Source organism: Canis lupus, chromosome 13 (genome assembly GCF_048164855.1).
Source record: "Canis lupus baileyi chromosome 13, mCanLup2.hap1, whole genome shotgun sequence".
Classification (NCBI taxonomy): Eukaryota; Metazoa; Chordata; class Mammalia; order Carnivora; family Canidae; genus Canis; species Canis lupus.
In genome coordinates, this window is record NC_132850.1 from 25,018,067 (window position 1) to 25,043,865 (window position 25,799).

The 25,799-nt window shown below is 34.9% G+C and overlaps 1 protein-coding gene across 19 annotated transcripts in view; it reads right to left on the minus strand.

Moving 5' to 3' along the window:
• PPFIA2 (PTPRF interacting protein alpha 2) overlaps window positions 1-25,799 on the minus strand; it is a 468,314-nt gene that overhangs the window by 286,091 nt on the left and 156,424 nt on the right. The window contains exon 2 of one of the 19 annotated variants that reach the window (XM_072772919.1): window positions 23,276-23,372. The exons of 17 other annotated variants lie outside the window; for them this stretch is intronic. The gene's annotated coding sequence lies outside the window, so the exon portion shown is untranslated. Of the gene's footprint in view, window positions 1-23,275; window positions 23,376-25,799 lie in introns of all 19 variants that reach the window. One more of the 19 variants, XM_072772918.1, reaches the window with a different exon arrangement.

The following is a 25,799-nucleotide window of genomic DNA, read 5'->3' on the forward strand; positions in this document are numbered from 1 at the left end:
AAGGATAAATTATTATTAGAATAACGAGCATCTCACAAAATTCAGGAATGGGAAAAGAACTGAGTCTCAGTAAATAAGAAAAGAAAGACCATGTGGATGTCTATAGGCTCACTCTTCTTATCTGTACCTCTTTCTTATTCTTCTGTGAAGAGTTCTGAACCCTCTAAAGTTCTGATTTTTCTCCCTTAGATCCCCAATTTTTTTAAAAGGTGGGGGATTTCATACTGCTCCCAAACTTTATGGGTATAAGGCTTCCTCTTTTCTATTTCTCCTAAGATTCCCTAGCAAGATTGTATTGGCAAGTTTAGATAAGATGGTCACTACTCGACTTAAAGTAACTGAGTTAAGGGAGAGAGTGCTAGAGGGATGGATGGGTGAGTCTCAGGGAAGGGGATATCTTCCCTTCACTGCAAAGAAGTCAGATGCCTACCCTGATCCTTACTGACTGGAACACCCATACATTCAGCCATTTGGATGCTTCTACTTGAGTTTATAATCTGAGACTTGTGATAAACAGCAAATATGGAAAGAGCCAATTCACTCCACCAGAGTGAAGGCAAGAATACCCGACATCCAGTGACTGCCTTTGTGTCCAATGAATGCTGGCTAGGCTTTCTTTTAACTGTAACAAATACTCCATGTTCACATTTTTTTTTCTGCTAGTGACAGAAAACAGAGATAGCATCAAAGATAAAAATCATTTAATAAGTTAATATTGACACAACTTCTTTAATTCTAAAGTTTTCTTATCTCTTAAGAAGAGGATGGGCCTGCATGTGTTTCAGACCCAGCTCTGTAGCAGTTGTCTGGTGCCAAGCATTACAGAAAAATAAATATAACTTAGAGGACACAAAGTGAAAATTCTGAAAACGCAGTAGAACGTAAAAATTGAATGAATCTAAAAGTTATAAATTATTAAGAAGAATAAAGTATGCTAATATAAACTAAAGGTTAATTGCATAGATGCTCTGATCCTAAAGTTGTAACAAGTAAAAAATGATTAATCTATCATGTAAAATAAAAATAATTCAGAGAATGCCAGTATATTATTTTATTGCCAAGCCATAATTTGGTTTTATTATACAGGTAATTACAGGTGATATATTATCAGAAAAAAAAGACATTGCAAACTTTTGTGTAATTAGGACTAAATGTGATAGCTGAATAAAATTCACTGAGGAATATCTCAGAGTATATGGGCATTTTTTAAGAGAGCAACTGTGCATAACCACTTGCTGTGGAGAATTCCAATATGGTAGTATCACCATTTCTTCAGGTTATTAGGCAACAAGAGATATTTTTGCAAGTCATTATGCATGAGAATGGACAATAAACATTGTCTTCACAAAGAAGTCATGGCCTCCATTATTAGTCTTTCTTATTTAGGAATAAATTTTTTCATTTTGCCCTCTTTTACCTGCATTCATTTTCTTTTTATTTCTTTTTATTTTTAAATAATTTTTAAAGATTTGTTTATTTATTTGAGAGAGACAGAGAGCATGTAACTGGGGGAGGGGCAGAGGGAGACAATCTTCAAGCAGACTCCCCTCTGAGCACAGAGCCCAACATGGGGCTCTATCCCACAACCCATGAGATCATGACCTGAGCAGAAACCCAAGAGTCAGATGCTCAACCGACTGACCCAGGCACTCCTCATTTTCTTTTTAAATTATCTTTTCCAAAGAACTCAACCATCTATTCCTTCCCAGAAATATCAATTTTTTTATGCCATTACTTTTATCTTCTCCCTCCTATGACATGTCACTCCACTACTTAACCTGGGTACCTTCCTCCTCCAGCATGACTTTCGAACTGGATCCTTCAGCATGACCTTCCAACATTATATACTAGTAACATATTTAAAGGTTTAAAAACAACACCTTTAATATATATACAACCTTTATTCTTCTGCCTTAGGTTTCTCCTTTACATAACTATGCTTCTTAAGTAGTCTAACTTCACCGCTTCCATTTGGTTTTAATCTGTTCAGTACAATTTATGTTCACTTTTAATGGATTAAATCCAATGGTCTTTTAAGTCAACATCTAATAATCTGTCTAATATTTGACACAATTTACAACTCTTTTCTTTAAAACCGTCTCCCTTCTTGGCTTCTATGACACACTCTTCAGTCACTACTCATTAATTGTTCACTTAGCAGATATTAAATCAGTATCATTGGGCAGGTATCATTGTAGATGCTGAAGTATAAACTTCAGTAAGTAAGATATGGTCCCTAAACTTTTGAGAGAAATAAGTACACATATAGTTGTTATAAAATGCAATAAATGCTATAGTAGATATATTTACATTGCAGAATGGTATCATGGAAGAGGTCTCATTTCAAAAATCTTTAATACAAATCACTGTTCCCATTCAAGTATGTAAAACAAACAAAAATTATATAAATATCTTTATTTTAATGCATATAAATAAACAGAAATAGCCTGTAATGAATTCTGTGTGAATGACATAAAACATTACTCATTTTGTAAAGTAGACTTAAGTATGAAAAGCAGCTATTTTAAATATTATTAGTTCTGATTAATATTGCAGATAGAAAATATTCATCTTCATTAAATACTTACGAAAATAATTATTAATCAAATGGCACTTCAAAAGTGGTGTAGCTGAACTGAGAAAGTTTATAGAACCACAGATTTTTAAAGCTGAAAGGAACTCAGAGATTATTTGGTCCAAACTCATTGTTTTATGAAGAAGGAATTGACTTTGGAAGACATTTGTCACAAATCACACGGATGCATAGGGCATAGCAGAACCAGAACCCATGATGCTCTGTCCCAAATAACCTTTCACCAAACAGGCAAAAGGAGCACAAAAGTAAGATGATACGGTGAAGTGCATAACTTTCTGAAAATATTTATACTAGTCAAAAGAAAAACATTTTAATGAGCATATTAGTATTACATGTTTTTCCCACCCCTCATTTACTCCAATTATAAAATGATAGATCAATTCCTAATCACAGGAATCCTCAAATGGATGATATTTAATATAGTTGAGACTGTGTTGCCCTAAGAAACAAGAATAAGAAAATCAGAGTCCTAGCAATATCTTCCATGTCTTATAAAAACTTACAAGCTGTTTCTTCAAAAATGTCATAGATCATGCAACAAATATTTCCTTTATCTGTCATCTAATCACTTCATTTTAGTTCAAATCTACAACTATTCATTTCCTTTTGAAAAAATTAGCTGCCAAAGGCAGACTTGAAACTGATGCTCTCAAACCTATTATATATACACATTTACATGGAAATCACATCTTCTCTGTGGGGAAGGCTTGGTGTTAAAAGTCAGCTCACAAGGAAAAATCAATGTACTCAAAACCATTCTAGACAATTCCTCAGTGAGACATCACACTGGAGACCAACATACTATGTCCCACTAAGTCCGCTCCAGGAAGTTTTCCTCCCAAGCCAGAGCATATCACTCGTAGAGGGGAAAAGCACCAGATGGATGACTTGCCCTGCCATAAGGGCTTTGTTTTTTGAAAAGTGCAATGTGTAGTTTCTAATGTATGAGAAGTAGCTTTAAAATCTGAGATTAATTCAGCATCATGAGGTGCTCACACCGTGAGAATCACAGGAGCAACTTCAGAAATTGTTCAGGTTTCTCATCTCACATTCACTTGGAGAGAATATGCTCATTGCATGTAATTCTCTGTAATTTTGAATGATTATTTGTCTCCCCCTTGTTTGATGTTGCAGTATATGAATAGTTGAATTTATATAAGATACATATGTTAATAGTGATGCCATTCCACTTACTACTTTTTCATATATATGAGACATATTTGTATATATACTGATACATACATATATAGTATGTACATATGTATGTCAGTATTCAACTATTATATGTAGTATAAAAATGTTTTGATACAAAATTTTATCTCTGAAATCTACTGAATTCTGTTAGAATATTCTAACAAAACTCTATTCTAACAACAAAAATTCTAACAACACAATTTCTAAAGTATGTAAACTATTGTATAATAAATATGTGTGTGTGTGTGTGTGTGTGTGTGTGTGTGTGTGTGTGTGTGTGGTTTCTGTCCCAGGTTTCTAAGAGGGAGCTTTTAAATCCACATACCCCCAGTAATGAGGGGTTTTTTACCTATGGTGGGTCCCTAAGACAACATCTGAGTTTATGCTAATGAAGGGACTCATGGTAGTCCCTCAGATACTTTCAGGATAAGGTCTGGGCAAGCCAGAAAGATCAACAATGTGATCAGAGAATTGAGGCTTTCAGCCATGTGATGTCAACATAACTTCCTGACCTCTATCCGATGAGGGGAGGGAACTGGAGACTGACATCAATCATTAGGCCAATGAGTCAATGAACCATACCTGAATATCTGAAGACTGATATGCTTCCCTATTGGTGATACACATCAATGTGCCAGGAGGATGGCACATTCTGGGAACATGGAGCCTTTACATTTGGGCTCCTCCAAGACCTCATCCTATGGGTCTCTACATTTGGCAGGTCCTGATTTGTATCATTTATAATAAAACTCTGATTGTAAGTATACCATCTTCCTCAGTCCTGAGTTGTTCTAGTGAGTCATCTGACCTGACAGGGTAGTGGGGACCCTCAAATTTGTAGCCGGTTGGTTAGAAGCATGGGTGACTTGGGAAGCCTAGAGCTTACAACTGGTGTCTAAATTGTAGGGAGTCTTGTGGAAGACTATACTTCAACCTGTGAAGTCCGTGCTAACTCTAGGTAGTCAGTGTCAGAACCACATTGCAGTGGTCATGCCATAAATGTAACTAATGCTATGTTTGAAGCTACAGAGAGTGATTGGTATATGCTTGTTTAACATGTAATTCATCTAGTCTTCCTCCTGATTACAGTGAGCAATAGATGAAAAACGAACTTAATCTAGTCTGATACTTTGAACAATCCCTTTAGATAAAGCTCTGATTCCCCAGAGTGTGCCCTGGCTACACTTTGAGAGGACAGTTCAGGATGATGGTACTTAGATAAAGTCACAAAAAAAGACAAGAGTCAAGGGCCATAAAGGATGCTGTCCTCTACCTCCTCCATCCCTTGTCTGTCTGGTAGTGATCCTCCCTTTTAATCACAAACCGCCTATGGTAAATGCTACTTGTGGTCTCTGTTGGAGCCTGGTCACCATTGCCAGTCAGTGTATACTTGCCTACATACTGCACCTCCCACCTCTACTGCTGGGTCAGATTGCTTTTTCCCAGGGCTAGCCCAATTGCAAACCCACAAATATTCAAACTAACTGCCTCCTGCATGTTCTATCAGGGAGATTTGATCTGAGAACCCACAGGTTCATCCTATAGGGAAAACAGGCATGCCTAGGGAACCAAGTTCCCTTATACCTGTAGTTGAGTGAGTCTCAACTCAGAGTGAAGAACAGGACTCCATCATGGTCAAATCTTCCTTCTGCCTTACATGCCTCTCTTTTATCTAATATACCATTAGATCTGTAACCTGTTCAGTGTCTGTCCCTCCTTTCTTCTGTTTTCCCTCTTGCTGGAAAGGGTCAAGCCTTACCCCTTCTCTAAATCACTACTCAGGCTCAGAGGTCAGAAGCTACAAATGAAATTTTGGCTTAATGAGGAAATTAAACAAAGTAGTTTATTTTGTTTCAAAATACTATCCTTTGTGGATTCTTTTATTTCTTTTTAAAGTTTTATTTTTTTTTATTTGAAAGAGAGAGAGAAAGCACAGTGGGGAGGGACAGAAAGAGAAGGAGAGAGAGAGAGAATATCAAGCAGATTCCCCTTTGAGTGTGAAGTCTGACACAGGACTCAATCTCACAACCCTGAGATCATGACCTGAGTCAAGATCAAAAGTCAGAAGTCTAACTTACTGAGCCACCCAGGTGCCCCTATCCTTTGTTAAATAAGGACATAAACTTATAATTTTTAAAAAGATTTTATTTATTTTAGAGAGAGTGAGCAAGAGAAGGAGCATGAGCAGGGGCAGAGGGAGAGGAAGAAGTAGACTCCCCGCTGTGCAGGGCTCGATCCCAGGTCCCTGGGATCATGATCTGAGCAGAAGGCAGATACTTAACTTACTGAGCCACCCAGGTGCCCTAATTATTTATTTAAAATAATAATAAAACATGTATTTGGCCAAAACCAAAAACCATTGTTTAAGTAAATCTAAATTAGGTATTTTTCTACTTTCTTCAAAATGATATTCAAACTGTAATTTGGTCCATGGTATATTTACATAGGAAAAAGACAGATTTATTTGGAACTGTAAAAGAAGCTTTTAAAAGTATTTATGTTATTAATACATGCAATAACTTGGATGAATCTCAAAAGGTATTAGGTTGAATGAAAGCAGTTAGTCTGCAGAGGTTAAATTATGTATGATTCCATTTATATGACACTTGAAAAGATAAAAGCAAAACTAGGTGGATCATAGATCAAACTGCCAGAGGATGGTTGGGTGCAGGGGAGAGTATGATAAAATAGTGATAAAATAGTGATAGGAAATTTGGGGGGAGATGATGGAACTATTCTATATTTGGATTTGGTGGTGGTTACATGACTATATATATATATAACATATATATGACTATATATATATAACATATATAACTATCTATATATAACTATATATAACTATATAATATATATATATATATACTGTGTTACAATTCATATAACTGTATACCAAAAGAAGTCAATTTTACTCTAATTTATAAAACAGAATAAAATAACAGCTTTCTTACAATTATAACCATAAAAAAGGACAATGCTCAATAAGGCTGTTTTGCTAGAAATGTCTACTTTTCATTGTTAATTAATAAATGTGAATTATTAACATATCATATGTAAATAAAAAGTAATAAAAATTCATAACCTAAATTTAAAAGTACTTCTACAATATATGATAGGAACAAGTATTGCTTATTAGTTGATATAAGAAAGGCAATGACTAATTAAGCTAATAACAAGTTTAATTAAACATCATGCTATCTTCAGATTTTTAATTTTTTAAAAGATGTATTTATTTATTCATGAGAGAGAGAGAATGGCAGAGACATAGGCAGAGGGAGAAGCAGGCTCCATGCAGGGAGTCCAATGCAGGACTCAATCCTGGAACCTGGGATCACAACTTGAGCTGAAGGCAGCCGCTCAACCACTGAGCCACCCAGACACTGAACAGGATACAGATCTAATGGTATATTAGATAAAAGAGATAGGCATCCCTATCTTCAGATTTTTATATTTTTATATTTCTTTTTGCTGTTGTTGCAGATTGGTGGGAAGGAACAGCACAGAGATACGTGCTATAAGTTCCCAATTTACGTGGTGATAGTCACAGACCTTAAGAAAAGAGGGGCCACCACACTAAAGCAGTAGCATATCTTGATTTGTCTTTTCCTTAACCACTGATACCCTACAGGGTAGGTACACAACTGCTATCACATTTTTTGTAGTGAGAAAATAGCCAGTTCGTTGGTATTGACAACAGGTAGTGTGTTATACCTAGAATTTATATCACCACTCTGGAATGCTAACAATCTATACATGTCCATTTAAAAGATACTTAGAGACAACCATTCTGATTCTCGAACCACATTAGACATTAGCAAGACTGGACCCTCAAAGGAGAAATGGCAGAGTCAACACTTAGGTTCCCCAGGCAGTTTCTATTTCTAGGTCTTCTCTGATAAACCTGAAGCCCCACATTCCTCTCTCTGCCTCTGATTTCAGAGCTTTCGCCTGGTGATTCTAATCTTGCCCGTGGTCTGACAATCACAATCACTACTCTTTCTTCACAACTAAGAATGTATAACCCCAAAAGGAAGACAGAAAAAGAGCAGCATGGTTTCAATCACTGAAGCTAAGAGCTTCAACACTGTTAATTAAAATGCTTCCATAGAATAGCAATTACTACAATCTTTAACTATATTATTTTAAAAATATCTATGGCTGCTAAAGATTTGGTTGACCCCAATATCTCAAAATGGTCAATATTTCTACCTTAAAAGCACTCTAATATCATAACAAAAGAAAAAAATCCCATCTGTACTTTGTTCTAAGCTATAAACTTTCTCAGTAGGAACCGTACCTCTGACTTTCACTCTCTCATTAGAGCCTTACTTAATATGTCAGATCTGTGATCATGATTCTGGCTTGCAACTAGACAGATGGTATTCAATTGCACATTTAATGTTACATTTTCTAATATCACAATACAGAAATAGTTATCATGGGCTGCATATCCATTTTCTGTAGACACTCAGGAAAAATAACTCAGATTTTCTCTTTTATCATCTACTTCTGTTCAGCCAGAAGGTTCCATGCCACGCCTTACCATCTGCTGATGGATTGCTTGCTAATATATTTTTGTTTTAATCAGGAAATTAATGGAGAATTCTAGATAACATAATATTCTGTGTAATAGTGATGGATGATCAGTTTTTAAGGAGTTTTAATATATCTAAGACTAACATTAAGTGAACCATTTATTGACTTTTCTCTTGAAGTTTCAGAAGCCCCGTTAGAATTTTGAAATTCCTTGCATAAAAAAAAAAAAAGAAAGAAAGAAAGAAAGAAAGAAAGAAAGAAAGAAAGAAAGAAAGAAAGAAAAAGCTTACAGGAATTCTATTAAAGAAAAAATGGTCAGGATTAGAACAAGTGATTCTTATTTCTATGCCACTGTGTTCAGCTTCCCAGGCATAAAAGTCTGCATTCTTCTATTAAGACTAAATGTATGCAATGATAACATGTTACATAACCCACCAATTACCTTTTTAGTAATATGATCTGTAGAATAAATACCCTTTGACTTTCAAGTTCCCATGAACATAGTATGTGTATGTTTCTACCTGCAGTTACCATGGTGTCCTTACAGATTTTCTGTTTTTCTTCAAAAAAACCTTCCACTCTCCTGAGGGGGCTTTCATTAAGAGTCACATGTCCATTTATAGAAATAAAGGCTTAATTTAATTGATCCTTTTATGTTTTAGACTGATCTCACATTTACCAAGCTTAATTGCTGCTGTGGTAAGGCTTTGTGTTACTTGAGATTGGATGATATGTAAACAAAAAGATTTTGATATTTTCTACTATTTTCATGGAATTATATTAAAAGTAATTTGAATGCTAAGTAAATTGATGTTATTCTTCTGAAACTAGCAGAATATTTTATTATGAAGCAAAAAATCATATGTGTACATATATAAACAATAGTTATTTATACACTTTATTATATGAAAATGCATTATTTATAAGATCACTGATTTTTACATATATAGTTACAGTTATTTATTTTAAAATGCATTATTTATGAGATCACTGATTTTAAATTGTTATATTTCTGTCTTGGGACATACACAATTTATGTAATTTGTGAACATACATTTAATAATTACTTCTTAAAATCTCCACCTCCACAATGGAAACAGTTCTTAAAAGTAAAGACAAATGTAATTAAGATAACTGGAAACTGTGAATTTCATCATAGTGTGATGGGGACAGTGAACTTCATCCACCAAAACAGTATGTCTCATATCACTCCTTTTACAAATTAAGTTTTATGACAAATTAAGTTTTATGACAAAGTAGATGTTTACAAATCCATTACTACTGCTGGACATACAACCAGTACAAACATGGACCTGCAACATCATCATCCACAGTATTTCATGAGAAATTTAAAGTCCCACTTAGGCTTATCAATCTCAGCTTATATATATTGACCTTGTGATCATTCTTATTAAGCAGATATTTATGAAATACTGACTTTGTGGTCAGCACCATGATAGGCTTCAGTTAATAAAAGTGAGCACAAATATACATAGGTCTTGCTATCTGGAGTCTCCACTAAAAAAGAAAGAAGGCCAGGCGCCTAAGTGGTTCATTTGGTTAAGCATCTGACTCTTGGTTTTGGCTCAGGTCATGATCTTAGGGTTATAAGATCAAGCCCTGAGTTGAGCTCCATACTCAGTGAGGAGTCTCTACCTCTCCCTCTGCTCCTACTCATCCCTCTAAAAATAAATAAATCTTAAAACAAAATTTTTTTTAAAAATGTATAGTTATACACTGAGATAACTAGTGTGAAAGAAAAAAATATGGTGCTATAAACCTATAAGACAGAGAGATTTTACCTTATCTAGTATGTCATCATACTATCCTATTAATTAGGATAAAGTTCAGTTACATATAAAAATGACAGAAATGAGAAAGAAGTTTACTGATCTCTCATATAAAATACTGTAGATGTATGGTCCAAGGCTATTCATGGAAAGTCCAAGCAGCCAGAAGCCTAGACTCCTTTTTTGGTTTCTGTCAATTTAAGTATGTGCTTCTATTGCATCATCAAAGATGGTTGCTTGAGCTCCAGCAAACAGTTTTACATTCCAATTAACAGGAAGGATTAAAGTGGGAAATGGTGCTTTCCATCTTTTTAAAAGAGCTTCTAGAAGTTTCACACAACCTGTTCCCTTATATTAGTGGGTGAAAACTTAGTCATACAGCCATACCTAGCTATAAGAGAGAATGGTGTACCTACATGAAATGTGCCTAATTAAGAATTAGGAGTTTTTTAATAAAGAGGAAGAAAGGGGCACCTGGGTGGCTCAGTGTTTGAGCACCTGCCTTCAGCTCAGGTCATGATCCCAGGATCAAGTCCCATTCCCTTTAGGGAGGCTGCTTCCCCCTCTGCCTATGTCTCTGCCTCTTTCTCTCTCTCTCTGTCTGTCTCTCATTAATAAATAAACAAAATCTTTTTTAAAAAAGAAAATTTTTAGGTGATCAAATCTCATTTTAGGAAATATTTCTGTGAAAACATGTTTGAAAGCCAATTTAACATAGCAATGCTTTCATCTAATATATATTCTCTGAAAACATCCCTGCCCACTTATTTTTTGAAGAGAGGGGATTGCAATTTATCTAAAACAATTTAAAAAAACTTTTAGACCAGTCGTCTGTTGTGTTGTTGTTGTTGTTGTTGTTGTTGTTGTTTTTTAAAACCAGACATGGTAGAAACAGCTTTGAAGTATAGCTGAAGATACTAGAATTTCATATTTACATAAATCAAATATAAGAATACCATTATTTTGAATTTTGTTAGTCCAGATAATAAAATAAATTACTACACAGGCTATTATGATTTACTTATTTGCTTAATAGGTATTCAAGGAGCACAGTGGTGGTGCAGTTGGTTAAGTGTCTGACTCTTGGTTTTGGCTCAGATTGTCATCTCAGGGTCTTGAGATGGAGCTCCACATCAGGCTCCATGCTCACCATGGAGTCTGCTTAGCATTTTCTCTCTCCCCTTGCCCATCCCACCATGCTCACTCACATTATTTCTCAAATAAATAAGTAAATAAATAAATAATATTTTTAAAAACAGAGATTCAGATTCTTTCAATACAAAATTATATTTTACCTAAGGAAGTTAAACAGTGATTATTTATTATTTCTCATTTTTATGAGTCAGAAATTTGGAAATAGCTCAGTTGGATAGTTCTACCCAGGAGCCTCTCATGAGGTTGCAGTCAGGGGTTGTTTGGGGCAACGATCATCTAAAGTCTTGACTACTACTAAAGGATCTACTTCCAAAATGTTTTGCTCACATGATTGGCAAATTAGTGTTAGCTATTGGCTAGGAGGCCTTACCCACTCTCCATGTGAGCATTTCCACAGGGCTGCTGGAGCACCCTCCCAGATTGGCAGCTGGCTTGTGAACAATTCTAAGACAGAGAAGTAGAAGCCGCAGTGCCTTATGATATTCCAAAAGGCACCCACTGTCACTTGAATCATGTTATTCACACAGTGTCAGTTCTAATTTAATGTAGGAGAGGTCTACACAAGGGCATGCATTACAGATGGTAAAAATCATTGGAGGTTATCATGGAAGTTAGAAAACAATCAGATATTTTAATATTAGTATGATCATTATCATCATCATTTTTTATTATAAAAAAAAGCCTACCATAGGAGCCACCCAGGTGGCTCAGTCAGTTAAGCATCTGACTCTTGATTTTGACTCAGGTCACGATCTGAGGATTGTGAAATCAAGCCCCACATCAGGCTACATGGACAGCATGGAGCCTGCTTAAGATTCTCTCTCTCTCTCCCTCTGCCCTTCTACCACAACCCCCTCCCCTGTCCACATACACACTCTCTCTCTCAAAAAAAAAAAAAAAAAAAAGCCTACCATGTACTTAAGAATTTATTCATCTCTTAATCTTCATAATATCCCTTTATATCATTTCTTATGTTCATAAGATTCTCATGAGCTAGGTTTAATTATTTTCATTTTATAGTGTGAGGGCTACAATAGAGTAATTAAATAAGTGGCCCAAAGTCACATAGGCATTAAGTGGCAGGATATGTGTCGATCTGATTCCAAATCTTAACACTCCTTCAACCATAATGATGCTTCTCAGAAAATATTGTCAGCTCTGGGCTGACCCTGCTAGATTAAAAATGTCTGCATAGTGACCACTGTCCTTCCTAAATATAGGACAATGAGCAGGAGATGAGGACACTGATCAACACTAATAATTCAAGAACTTTAAAGCATTTTTTTCTATAATAGGTAAAATATATTTATTAACTGCTCATTTTACAAAATTAGAGTAAGATTGCCAATTTTCTTCTCATTGAAGCTAAATTCAAAAAAATCTGGAGACAAGAAATTAGTGAATTTACTACTAGCCATGTAGTTAACCTTATTCGGGAAGGTTTTAACACCACAATTTTCTTATGAATGTGGGATTCTGAAGTTGCAAACAGAACTTGGCATGAGGGCAGATATTTTATGAAAGCTAAGTGACACTCTGTAGGCCTTAATATTGAGATTTAGCTGAAGGCATAAAGATAATGAATGACTAAGCACACGAGGAGGGATTATTCTTGATAGCTAAGAATTGAGTAGTACAGGAAGAGCAAGCACCTAACACCCCTCTTCTAATGAACACTTATTATTTTAATCAAGTTCTAATTTGAAATCAGAATTTTCAAAAAGGAACTGGTTATTTACCGCAGTGAATAATTCAAAGATTTTGTTTGATTTTACACAGTTTCCAGGGGACTGATAAATCATTAATTAAAAACAAATGAATATTTCTTGACGTGGCAATATATTAAATCTGAATTTGGAAATTCTGTGACAAACATCTGCCCCAAAGGAAGAATAAGCTGAAGTTCATCATTCCTGTGTGTCCTCAACGTAATCAGCTCCTCTTAGCAGCAGTTTGGAATCCTCACAATTCATTCAGCAACTGGTTAAAAATTGCCCATGAAGGAAATAACTAAGTGACTTCATCACAACAAATCGAAAGCATGTCTTTCTAAAACAGAATAATTACAGTTGACCTTCGAACAACATGAATTTGAACTGCAAGGGTCCAGTTATATGCAAACTTTTTTGTAGTATAGAAGCATAAATGTGTTCTCCTTGTGATTTTCTTAATACCATTTTCTTTTCTCTAGTTTACTTTATTGGAAGAATACAGTGTACAATACACAGAACATATAAAATACATGTCAATCCATTTACTGGTAAGGCTTCCAATCCACAGTAGGCTATTAATAGTTAAGTTTTGAGGGAATTGAATGCTGTGCATAAATTTTCTACCGTGCAGGGGGTCAGCGCCTCAAGTTCCACATTATTCAAGGGTCAGCTGTATTGAAAACCTGAGCAAGGCCGTGTGGGCATTTCACCTATTCATCAGTTGTCTTTCAAACAGAAAGTACCTTTCATAGTGCTAAAAATTCTCCATCTCCGGTCCACTGTTTCCTAATTCGTGACATTTCTGCACAGACATCATTTGGAATTCTATTTAAAATGAAAATTCTTTGGCCCTTACCAGATTTTCTGAATCATCTCTGGGGGTGGCACTTGGTAGCCTGCATTTTGGATAATTACATATTCTGAAACTTGAGAGTCCCTGGAACAACTCTAAGGATCTTTTACTCTGATCCACAAGAGAGGAAGGATAACATAAACTGTAGTCAATAACATAATCTCTGAAAGCCCAATTTTAATTCCCAGAAAGGATTTGCATTGACAACAGGAAGCAATTATATTCTTGAGAAACAAAGTCTTTCAAATATTTGATACTTTGATAATATTAATAAAAAGAATGCTGTACTTACACCTGTTTTGCATTTATTCATGTTGAGCCCCATGGTGAGCACCTCTACTGACCCCAATACTATTTTTAAATTCATTCTTTCAGGGACGCCTGGGTGGCTCAGTGGTTGAGCATCTGCCTTCAGCTCAGGGCGTGATCCCGAGATCCTGGGATCAAGTCCTGCATCAGGCTCCCCAAGGAGCCTGCCTCTCCCTCTGCCTGTGTTCTGCCTCTCTCTCTCTCTCTCTCTGTCTCTCATGAATAAATAAATAAAATCTTTTGAAAAAATTTATTCTTCTTTGGGGCACCTGGGTGGCTCAGCAGTTGAGTGTCTGCCTTCGGCCTAGGGCGTGATCCTGGGGTCCTGGGATCAAGTCTCACAACCGGCTCCCTACATGGAGCCTGCTTCTCCCTCTGCCTGTGTCTCTGCCTCTCTGTGTGTGTGTCTTTCATGAATAAATAAATAAAAATCTTTAAAAATTTATTTTAAAATTCATACAAAAATACATTATTCCTTAATTATAAATTCTCTCCACCAAATAAAGAACACATCAACAACCATATACACACCCACATGCACATGCAAGGTAATCAACTATCTTCTGTCAGGTAATTCATATATTATAGTCACAATGGCAACTTTAACCAACATATTCTCAACATAAAATGTGATACATTTATAAATGTAAAAATGTATAATTTAGGTGATACAATGCAAAATGTGCAATTTATGTGATATAATGCAAAAGTGCATTTTGTGATCTTTGGGATAATTACAGGTATCCTTTGTATATGTAGATATTTTGGGGGCACTCAAAATTCATTCACCTGACAAATATATATATTGTGTCCTTAAGGAACTTATGGGGAATAATGAGGAAATGGATATGCATACTTAAATTAGGTCTGTGCCAATTATTGTGATAGAGTTCAGCACCACACCTTATGATATCTTAACAAGGGGTGAACCTAACTGGGGTATGTGATGTATTCATGAAAGACACATATTGCATCAAACTCTAAAGGATGACTGAGATTTGGGTGTAAAAAAAAGGTAGAAAATAGGGAAAGGATGGTACAGAAAGAAAAGTTCTGGGAGTAGAGAGGAATATCCAGATGGAATGGACATTTATTTATGTCTTAAAGGAAATCTAAAACCTGTTGTGCACCACAGTCTGTCTATGGTTTACCTTACTAGGTAAGTGGGAAAGCTTTGGGACAGAGATTGGACCAGCCAGGCTAAAGGCAAGCAAATGTCAGCACATCTAGGATTCAGTGAAGTGCAGTCTGGGCCAGCCAAACTTCCTCTCCCTTGAATTTAAATTCTGAATACAGTGAGGTAGGTCGAGGTAACCTATTTGGTGAGGACACTGTGAAGAGACTATCCTTCAGTTCATTCTAGTATATCTCCGTTCTGTGCTCTGTATTTCTCCTTAGCATTTATCACCACTTAACTGTCCTATTTATTTTACTATATCTTTCATCCCGATAAAATACAAGCTTCTTATTTCACTTGCTCACCCTTTATCAAGCCTGGCACACAGTAGGCTGCATGAGTCAATAAAATCCTGATTCTTCTGTTTTTCCTTCAGCATGTCCCATTGCATTCTCACATAATCTTTCAATGAATGAACCTGGAATCTGTTTCTGTTGTTTGCAAAAGAGCCTTAACTGAACTATGTTTTTTAAATGTATAGATTGTTTTCAAATGTGGTTTCTCATATTGACCCCGAGAAACATATGAACTATACTCATTACTTAAAACGAGAAGGAAATTGAATCACAGTAAAATTCATACATTTTTGCCTTTTCATATGTTTCAAGTTGCAAATATGAAACACAAATCTGTTTCTTCAGCTACTTGCATTTTGGACTCATCCTTCTCTTGAAAATCCCCAATGTAGGGAGTTCCCAGACTTATCTTCGATGACTGCTCACTGCAGTATTTTATCACTGCAATAGGTATAGACTCATTTTCTTTTTTTTTTCATTTTCTATATTCAACTGAAACTGCTCCTGTTTTCACTTAGACTCATGTATTTCTGCAGTTTTCTCACCCCATATTGTGAACAACCAGAGTGTATGCAAATCAAAAGACTTTTAAGTGGAAGAGATTGGGTCCCTCTTCCTTATTCTTTACCCCAAGCTACACAACATAGGTGATTTTCTCTATCTTTTCTTCTCGAGATCTACTTTTCATATCGTAAGTTATTTGGCAGCATTCCATATTATAGATTTCTCTCTCTATTTTTTGAAAATGTGGTACCCTAACTGACTATATTAAATGAAATTAGACTAATGTAACATGGAAAGTAAGGATAATTTTCTAAATCTAGTCTGTGGCATTTTATATGTACAAAAAAAAAAGAAAAACAAACTCTTCTACTTTTTGTTTAGCTTATAGTAAGCATGACTGCCCCATCATTATCCACAATGTTTGATTTGCTCATCTTCCCCTAAATACATGTTTTGTTCTGTGATTTAATCCTTCCATTACATATAGGCAAAACATTAAAATAAATTTGAGAATTACCTCATACTGCAAAATATTTTAATTTTATTCATTTATAATATTTCATGAGGTTAAAAATCTTCAAACCTATTAAAGAACATCTACTCATCCCACACACACATATATATATATATATATATATACATATATATATATTTGGTTTTTTTTTTTTTGAGAACTTACTATGTAGCAGGCATGATGAAATATTTTAAATAAAATACATTTTCTTGGAATTTGTGTTTTATAGTATGATACTGTAGAAGCACTAATCAAAGCATAATTTCTCATTTAATTTCTTTTTAAAAAAGTAAATTAATTATAATTTTAATTAAATATATTACTTCTTATGTTCATTACCTGAAGACTCAACTGTGTTCAGTCAGGTCGGCATTAATCTCAAAGCACTTAGGATTCCTGCTCCCTTGATATTTTGCCATTTAAGACAATATTTCTTTCCATTGTAATTTCCATTGAGAAAACTAACATAAGAATTCACCTATTAATATTGTTACAAACTTATGTTCCAATCTCACCTTGACTCTCCTTGTTGCTTGACAGCTATTATCCCCAACACAGCAATTATTTAATTATTTCCAACTTTTCCTGTTGTCCTAAAGCATGTAACCTACTTATCTCCTCTATTTTAGGTAAAGCCATTACGATGGAGCCATTGGATATGAACTGCCCCAACTTTCTTCCTCTCTTTCAAGTTTTTGTTGTATCTCCTTACCCATCTTCAGTTTTTCTTTCTTAGAAAATGAAGCACCTTCCTTTCAATGCTAACTGTTTGAGTTCTTCCTTTAACCTCACCTTTCTTGGTTTCTTAGCTTTCTCTCTCTTCTATCAACAAACATGTTTTCTTTTTTTAAAGATTTATTATTTATTTATTTATTTATTTATTTATTTATTTATTTATTTGAGAGACAGAGAGAAAGAGAGAAAGAGAGAAAGGCAGAGACACAGGCAGAGGGAGAAGCAGGTTCCATGCAGGGAGCCTGATGTGGGACTTGATCCCCGGTCTCCAGGATCACGTCCTGGGCTGAAGGTGGTCCTAAACCGCTGAGTCACCCGGGCTGCCCAACAAACATGTTTAACATCAAAGAAAATATGTAGTTTCTTTCCTGTAATGCAATTTTTAAGAAAAGTAAATATTAGACATTTAAGATTTAGTAAAACAAACCAGTCATTGCTGTTTTCAAAATGCCAACCTAGCTCAGGATTCAAACTGTTTGTGCAGGCCCCTTAGCTGATCCTCTTCAGGATCACCCTCACCAAAATGTACTAAATGACTGTGTCTACATGTGCATCATCCAACATGGGTACAGGAGCAGCATAACCAAAGATATGGAGGCCTGGGGTTTGTAGTATGTTTGGGAACTACAAGAGATACAAGACACTGAAAATCTAGGCAAAGTCTAGATTTCTAGGGAAAACATGGTCTAGGCTAGCATGGTGTCACAGTTCATAGATGCCAGGCTGGTCACAGAACACGGCTGGCATAGATAAATTGAAAAAAATGATTTTTTTCACCTATGTTTGTGTAATAGAATTATTTTTTAATTCCTTACTATTTTCTAAAGCAAAGTTCTTTGTTGAAGTCTTTCTCAATGACACATCTGGAATTAACTGACTCTTTTAGTACAAAGTCATTGTATTTTGAGAGATGATCTGTGATATTTATTTTGACCCGTTATGTCCTGCAACAATTGCTCCTGAGAATATTGACCACATCTAAAGTAAGTTATTGATAAGTGAAAAGAATGAATGAAAGAAATGCATATCAGCCATTTGGACTGTATTATATTACTGTTAAAACTTGTGATTCTTTATGCATTAAATATTTTGACATCTAAACAAAATGGTATTAAAACAACATATTTAGGGACTCCTGGGTGGCTCAGCAATTGAGCGTCTGCCGTTGGCTCAAGATGTAATCCCAGGGTCCAGGATCGAGTCCCGCATCAGGTTTTCTGTGGGGAGCCTGCTTCTCCCTCTGCCTATGTCTCTGCCTCTCTCTGTGTCTCTCATGAATAAATAAATAAAATCTAATTAATTAGTTAATCATAGTTAAATAATGGCAATGTATGTATGTACAATGTATATTCTTCAAATATAATAAATTTATACTATTTATGACAACATATAATATATTTTAGGATTTCAAACAAAGTTTCCTCTTTTAGTTTCTTTGTGACATGAATCAAAATACACCTGCAGCTTTCTATAGGCCTATCATAACTTCAAAGGTAGATCATCCTAGAAAGCACTGATTAATACTGTGCTAAATAAGAAAAATGAAAATTTGGGATAAAATGAAACTATACTATATAACTATAAAATTACACTGTAGTTCAGAACTGTCACTTCTGCACTGATTTTATCTGGTAGAGAACAACTAATTAAGTATAATGCTGTTTTCTATGAATCTTCTGTATTTTTTTACCAATATAATTGAAATTGTGAATATTTAAGCTACAGGAACTAGGTAGATTACATTCATTTATTTTTAATGACAGTATTCAGTTTTTAAATTTTACTTTGCCAACTCTGCTTTGTAATAAAACATAGCATTTTGTGAAATTCTTTAAAAACATTGTACACTTTTTAGTATTGTTAAAATGTCTAATTATTTTTTAGATGCTCAGCAATTCTCAGACAGTTCTGCTGCCAATAATAGCATTGAATCTTGCTGGTTCCCTGTGATATAACTACTTTAGATCTTTACATATTGTATGGAGCATCCAGCAAACAAAGTAAGGTACTTTCTTTTAAGTTTTAGATATTTTGAATGTTACACTAAATTAGCCAATTTCACAAACTGATGATTTTAGGTTTGCATTTGTATAGGTGCAAAACTTTAGATGATAATAAGTCATTAAGAATATACAAGGTAAGCTTCAAAGTAAATTTACATAACACAATTTAGAAATACAAAAATATATTTACAAAAGGAATGCAAATATATTTTCAGAAGGATACTTAGTTTCAATGTTCCAAAAGCTTACATTCTATAAGCATAAAAATATTATATATAAAATTAAGATCTTGAAAAATTAATTAAGTATACTTTAATAAGCTCCCTTAAGTATTTAAAGTGGTAAATATGCTCTCTTAACTGATAAAAAATACACTCTCTTAGCATTAAATTTTTCTAAATTTAAAATAAGCCAAAAGCAAAAAGATTATTTGTAAAATAAATTATGCTATTATTTGGAAAGTTCATTAATAATTAAAACAATAATATCTAATCTTGATTGAGGGCCATCTTTATCAGAAGGAAATATTTTACACATGATTTAATAATCTACCTAGCATTCATAATGACCTCATGAGTTATTCTTATTCTTTTACAACAGTCAAGGGGAGTGAAAATACAGAAATGATTCGATTTACTTTCAATCACACTCCCAGAAATAGTGGGACTTGGTTTTGAATCCTGTGTTTAATTCCAAAGGACGTGATCTTAACTCTTATCCAATTTTATTGCTAGGAATACAGTAACAGTGGAAAAGCTAATGGTGAACTATAACTAAAAGTAGATTTGGAGATAAAATTATTTAATTGAAATTTACAAGTCACAATAGTGCTATCTATATGTACCTTTAAAGTCAAAGCATTTTTGTCGGTCTACTCTAAAGAACCAAATAATGTACTACCGTGACTTTTGGAGAACTTTCCTTGAGGCAACTCCAAGATTGCCTCAAGTGCAGAAACTGGGTGTTTTGCTCACCATTATCCAAGTCTGGCACAATGGGGATTCTCAACAAGGTGTGTTGAATGATTTCATGAATTAATACAGGAGAATTAATTTTGGGCAGTCTGCAATTTAAACATGAATTCATTTATTCATTCAAAATGTACGGACTACCTCTGTTTGACAGACATTAGGCTAAGCGTCAATAAACCAATAGAAGTAGTTAAGTAAAATATACCTTAGGCTCTCCAGGAGTTCACAGACTAGTCTTAGAGAGAAGTGAAAAAGTGCATGCAGTACAGTAAATGATACAACAGACCTACATTAATTACTTTATGGAAGATTAAGAAGAGGAGGATTTAACTCGAATTAAGGTTCAGGGATGACATTGAAGGAGGAGGTTGAAAGGGAATGTTAGCTTCCAAAATGCATTTACAAAAGAAAGCAAAGACATACATAAAGAGGCAGGAAGATCTAACTTAAATTAGGTTTGGGGTAATATTCAAGGACGGGTGATAAGGAAAAAGCTTCCAAAACGTGTTTATGAAATAAACCAAGCACACATAACTCGAAATGATCATACTTCTGGGTAGGTGACTGTGTCCAAGGACCTTGTGCCCTGCTCCATCTGCCCCATTCTCCTCATTCTCTGCAAAGGTCATTTCATCCATTTCCATAGCTTCCCCTCCTCTGTAAGCAGATTCCTCTCACATTTACATCTACCTGTCAGATCTCTCTCCTGAGAGCCAAACTTGTGTTTCTAACTGCTCTATTTAATTTGGCCAACACTGAAATACATATATTGGATTTTTTTAAAAGATTTTATTTATTTATTTATGAAAGACGGGGGGGGGGTGCGGGGGAGGGACACAGGTAGAGGGAGAAGCAGGCTCCATGCAGGGAGACTGATGTGGGACTCGATCCCGGGACTCCAGGATCACACCCTGGGCCCAAGGCAGGCGCTAAACTGCTGAGCCACCCAGGGATCCCCAATATATTGTTTTTCAAAGCTGTTCCTCCTCCATTTCCCTCTCTCCCTCATTAGAAACTTTGGAGGTAATCTTGCCTTGTCCTCTTTTGTGTCCTATATTTGGCAAGTTAATAAAGTCTTTTAAATGTTATCTCTTAATAGCTTTTCCCTCATGCTTGACTTCTCTTGGCTCATCCTTGCCACCTCCAGTGTGGTCCACAGATCCCATCTCTACTGCTTCTGATGTTACAGCTGATGGTTATGGGGCCCTTACTAACTAACTGACACTGTGCTTGGTGCATGAAATGCTTATCTCAGGAACATCTTTCATGATTTCCCTACTTCCAAATGCTCTCCCCTTCAGACTACTTGAAAAACATAGCTATTTTAACGAGATATTAGTGAAATATATTTGTGGACCTCAGCCTGGGAAATTTAGAACCATTTATGCGTTCCTACCAGGAGGCCATTCTGTATTAGAGTATCAGTAATGCCTCTGTGATGAAGAGCAAAATATTCTTCCTTTCAATTTGCAAATCACTTCAGTATCTATTTGCTAATCATGGCTGTATGCCAGGCACTTTGCTTGGTGCTAGTGACTTAACAGTGAAAAGAAGGACTCGGTCCCTGTGCTCACAGAACATAAAGTCCACTGCATTTCCATTAAGCAGAAACCTCTGCAGGTGGAAGATTTATGATTTCCTACCCGAATCAACAAGGGCTATTCATTGATTCTCTTGGTTGGTCTCACTGATGTACAGAGCATTTTAAACCTAACACAAGTATGTAGTTAGGAGAGCTTTCCCCCTCAATTTCTCTTTTTGTCTTTCAGTGGAATTCCAAGATACAAGTTTATTGACAATTCAGTTACTATAAAAATGTCTTTCCAGTTAGGAGGATTTTGCATCAGTAAAGATAAAATGAGGAGGTGTAACCAAATGAAAGCCTTAAGTTAAAAAACCAAGGAGGCAGTAGTATAATGTTTTGAAGTGGTGGAGCAAATTTCTATATGTTTATAAATAAATAGATCACTGAGGTTGAAAATTATGTAGCTTGGAATACTTTTGCTAATATATTTAATCATCAACACTACAGGCAGCAGAAAATAGGGGAAAGAGCATGAAATTTTGGCTTCCACAATCTTGAATTCAGACAGAAACTTCATTATTTACTTTCTGCATTATTAACAACTACTTGAAAACTTTTTGTGAGCACCAGGTTTTTGTTAGAGTACCACTTTTTTGTTTTGTTTGTTTTCATCTGTAATACAGGGAAATCATAAAAATTCATCTGAATTTTTTCGAAAGCTACTGAATCGTTCTCTCTGCTCTAGTCCTACCACCAAGCCAAGTCACAGTACAATATTCTAACTAAGCAAATCCAAGCCTGTCAATCCTTGTTGAAAATCCTTAAATACCAAGTCCAAGATCCCAGAGGATGACATTCACATTTATCTTGAATTCTGGAGTTTGCACACTTCACTTTTAACCGTTTCTTATTTTCAGTTCATGTTCCAGTTATTCTAAGCTCCTCCTTTCCTACACACCAGCAAATACCTCTGAATCTGTTGGTCCACCTGTTTGAACCATTTCTTGTGTATCTCCACCACTCATAATCATGACTACACACTAGTGGATGCAGAGAAAAACCTCAATTCTCTCATTAAGCTGGGAACCCCAGCTAATACTGTTTGTCTATATTACCATGTAATCCCAGAGCCACAGGATCTGTCTTTTCTTTATAGCGCTAATTTGCCTTCATTTCTTTTTTTTTTTAATTTTTTAAACACATAAATGTGCCAAGAATTTGCTAGATACTTTCGATGCATTTCAAACTTATCAACAGTAATAAGTTATAATGTGCTCCAAGTAATAGAAGAACAACAGTGGACTCCTAGATATACTGAAAGGATAGAATATTTTTAAAAATCTGGTTCTTTGCTAAAAGGTCAGCATTACCTCACCTTCATGTGATAAAAGATATGGTGTCTCACCTAAATACCAGTAATACTGCTTTGGATGAAATTCTTCATACAATTGAGATTTTCAGCTTGCCTTTCAGTTTCTATATATTCCACGTGCTATTCCTGTCTGCTGAATGGAAAATATATTTATATTAATTAAATTTTAAATTTCTCCTGATAAAATATGAAAAATGCTAAGTCATAAGGAATACAAGATTATACAAGAATTATAAATCTCTATGAGATTATAAAGAAAAAAATGTCAGAGATTTTGTCTAGCTGCCATAACAATATATTTTAAGAATAATAAAATTAAGTTTTTCCTTGATTACTCATGTACCCATTACCTATTCTGAAGAATCCAACAGTAGTACACAAAAGCTTAGTCTTAAATGTACCTTTATATATCTTTAGATGTTTTCTTTAATAATATGTAGTTTGTCTTATCAGCTGCCAACATAGTTTCAAAAAAAAAAAAAAAGAATTTGTTGCTGATGGTTTTAAATTTCCATACTTTAATCATTTACCTATCTAATGTATTTCCCCAGCTTATTAAACGGAGATAATGGCAGTATCCATGTGCTAGGGTCACAGATTGATGAAATGTTCTTGGGGATTAAAACCAAGCATGATAAGGGCTTCAGGAGTGGTACGGACAGGCAAAGGAGCAAAGGGAAGGCACTTAATACACCTGCAGAAATGAGGTGAATGAGTAAAGGCTTCATGGGGGAGGTACCATTTGAGATGAGTCTTCAAGTCAAAAAAAAAAAAAAAAATTACCAGGCCCAGTTCAGTGAAGAGGCAAAGACAACAGACACGTACAGACAACATTCTGAGAAAGCAAAACAAGTAAAGCAGTGTGTCGCATGTGCTCCAGACCATGAAGAGCTTTCTGTGTCAAGCTTGAGATATGAACTTTATTATCCTTTAAGGACAGGGGAGACCTGAAGTATTATAAACATAAAAACTGTGATTATTATGTTGCCATATTTTGTTTTCTGGGGGGCCCCAGGAGGCAAGAGAGTCAGCCATTCATACACAGTCTTGGCAGTTAACATTATTAATTCTCAGATTAAATGGCAAAGAAATGTATTCTGAACAGAAATAACTCCTCTGTGGACTCAACAGATAAAGTTGCTCCCATCACAAATAAGTTCCTTTGGTTTGAGGCAGTAGTTTGCAACCTTTATTTTGTTCTTTGTTCTGCTAATACCATACTGTTTGTTATTTTTGTTCATAAAACTTGCATAGAGTGCCATTGAATAAGACTGGTAAATATAGAATAAAGAAACATTAAGATCCTCCGAGTGTATTCTTCTTCCCTACTGTCTCTAACAACTACTGACAAACTCTCATGAAACCTTAGGTCTGTGCAGATACAGTTTGAAAACCATGAGGTGAAGACAGTTAATCTTTAGGAAATGAGAGGTAGTGTGTTGGACATGAATTCTGGGGGGATTCACACATGAAGTCATGATTAGCCAATCTAGAGATTTAATAGAGCAGATAGATGGTTTTATTTGCGAATATCCAGCTAAACGTGAAATCACATTGGGGCATCATTTTTATGGACATAAAATTAAGGAGAATTCATACATGTAGTATACGTATATCCATATCACTTTGTTTTAAAGAAGACTGTCCATTTATAAACATTTGAGCTCCATAAATTGGCAGTCCTGATGCATAAAAACATTATAATCAAATTTTTTCTCTTATAGCATCATTTAATCTTAATTTCTGTCCATCAAAAGGTATTCTAAGCAACTCCATTCTAGAACTTGACTTTTGGTGATAAACAATTCACTTAACATCTAGTGCAAATTGAGTTTTGGCACCATCCAGGATCCAGGCACCTCTTAATTAAAAAAAAAAAAAAAAGGCAGATACACATATATTCATAGTAATCTAGAAGTGAGATTTCACATATAAGGAGATTAATTTAAATTAAGTGTTAGATAGTCTATATGAAAACAGTATTTGCATGTATATGTACAAGTATGAATATATTTGGCTAAATTAAAATGCAAAGATAAAAAAAGTCTTGTAATTAAAATATCCTTTAGCTTATTTGTTGCCTTGTTACCTTTGAACCATCCAGGTCAAATACATTTTAAATCTTACTCTTAAAATTTGGCAATGTACAATTTCAGCAAAATGACAGGATAGTTTGAACATTTAATGAGAAGATGGAACTGAAACAATATTATTCATCCTAAGCTATCTAAAACGTTTTTGCATATGTTAACTCTTGCGCTAAAATAATTTTAAGTAAGCATTAAAATCTCAACTCCTTGACACAGAATCATTTCTGAAATGCATTGATGTCATTCCATAATAAGAACCACTTTTCAAAATTAAACTAATCATTTTCAAAGTTACGTTTTTTTTTTGAGAAATGTTGTTGCTTCTATAGCCTCTCATTTCTTATAACAGTATTTCAACCAAAGAAAATATATTGCCTTAAAATAGGTTAATACATATAAAGAATAAAAACAATCATGTTTAATTATGCCTTTTGAAAATAAAAGTAGGGTCAACTTTTATAAATCTT